Here is a 2,369-nt window from a genome sequence, read left to right on the forward strand (position 1 = left end):
CATTAATATACTTATTCATCAAAAACTTAATTAATATTAACAGAACCCCACAGCATCATCAGGTATAGTATTCCAAATTTAACAGTTATAAAAGGATTTTCTCGCTTATAAAGTGTACGAATTAAAAAAAGTTTTTCAATGGGTAGCCTTGTGAAGCCTTTAACATTTCTGAAAGTCTGAATTATAACACATCTAAGAGGCATAGATAAGTGATGAAAATCACGCTGAGTCTTGGTTTCTCCCCATTATTCTTAAATTGTGATTGCAGACTTCAAATTAGTCAGCTCAGTTAACGACATTTGATACTGAACGAAAGATCTACTGAGTAGTGATTTGTGGCGGATACAAATAATATTCAAGTTATTTTTATTCCATTTAAGAGGAAAAATTAAAAACAAATATTAAGCCTATTGTTTTTACATACCTCTCCAGCTTTCAGCCCTCAACATTGTAACCTTAAACTTGTTGTACTGCCTAAATAAATAGAGCTCCAAATAGTCACTTACCCGCCAGAGTGCAGCCCAACTAATAAATTCTGGTACTGAACGAAAGTGAATTGTTGCAGACAAAGATACATCATAAAATGCTATTTTTCGAATCTCTGATTTGAAATCCGTAATGGATAGATTAAAATGTATGTGAAAAAACAACATCTGCAGTCTACATGATTGTTTATCACAAATAAGAACGATATTGGATTTTCAGTGCTTCACTAGTGCTCGGCGTTTAACACAATAACACCACCTGTAGTTCTTCTGTATAGCAGAAGTCAATGTAATACGCCTGTATTTTCCTAGATTCTCTCTGAGTCCTTTTTTATAAACAGCGTACATACTGCTAATTTTCAAAACACCAATAATTTCCTCAGTGTCTTGATACACCTAAAAAAATAACTGCTGAGGCATTTTCGATTATTTTATCATTTCTATCAAAATGATAGGTTATACTGTAATAAGAAATAATTGTGGAAACGTGGGGGAAAATGTATAAAAGACAAATATTACGGAAATGGCATCCCTTTACCATTTCAAAAGAAACTGCATCAGAATACAGTCACGTGTTGATAACTTACACTGTGATTAGTTCTCAACCTATCAGAAAGTGACACACCAGTATAACAGCCAATAAAAGTACACATATTCATACTCTTCCCAGTAGTAGTATAATTCTAATCGTGGCTACCAGGACTGAAATACTGCATGACAGGAGTGTGGAACTCAAAACTTTGGAAAGACTCCATGTTTTTGTACAGATCTGTATGCAAGGGTCTGAATAGGGTACGAAACTTTTACTGTTCATAAAAAAGTAGTCGAGGTAAAAAAACCGAAACTCTCCAAAAGTGATATCATGTGTCTCAGGACATTTTCTTTATGAAGCAGACAGCAGTTGAGAACAGACCTTGTCAACGACCTTGCAGTAAATACAGGTGTGAATGTTACCTAGACGACTACTAGTACCCGGCGTTGCTCGGGTGAAAATGGCTTTATCTCATTTAGTTCTTTATTTACATGCTAATTTATTGATCTTCTTTAAAGCTTCTTTGTCCACAATATTTTTGTCTTGCTGTCAGGAGCAAAGAAGAATAGATTGTTTCAGTTCCAACTCTAGAACAGCCAGCATATAGCTGGCCATAGGAAAAATAGGACAATTCTAGGTCAAGTCCTACCACCTTGAGGGTTTGATCTTGTGCTTTGTTGATGGTTATGGCAATGCTTGATCTGACAGGAAATCGTTTCCTCTTGAATGGTGTTGAGTGTTGTTAGAATATAATATATTTTCGGCAGAAACACCTCTTCATCCTTGCGAGGCCCATTCATTATTATTGCTTCCAAGAGATTTGCCATCATTCTCTTACGAGAGAGAATGAGCAGAGAAGCAAATGAAGGCTGTATAAAGTTTTTTAATCGTTTTAACACATAATTGATCATTGATAGATTGATTAGGAGAAGAAACGTAAATAATAGCTTTCTGTATCACACATTACCAAAAAAAAATCGGCCTTTTCAATTTGAGACCAATTGGTGGTCCTGTTTGTCAAAAATTGATATATTAGTCACTTTGACCTCAATTTGCGATCTCAAAACAGCCTCTGAGGCCGCGGCAACACAGCCTATGTTACTTCCCGCACAAAGATGTATCTGTACCCCGAGTTTGTAGTTTGTGTTAGTAATTTTTGGGTAAACGGAAACAGAATGTAGTGTGTCAAAATGTTCTCATATTTATAAGCTCCAAATACAATACTTACATATTTGTTAAAAGTAATATCCACCCGATATTTCTTTAATTTCGAATCGTTCTCTTCAACATAATAAGTTATTTATCTTCTGCCACCAAAGAAGCATTTGTTTGTTTGTTAATTAATCACAAAG

Source organism: Limulus polyphemus, unplaced genomic scaffold (assembly GCF_000517525.1).
Source record: "Limulus polyphemus unplaced genomic scaffold, Limulus_polyphemus-2.1.2 Scaffold772, whole genome shotgun sequence".
NCBI classification, from domain to species: domain Eukaryota; kingdom Metazoa; phylum Arthropoda; class Merostomata; order Xiphosura; family Limulidae; genus Limulus; species Limulus polyphemus.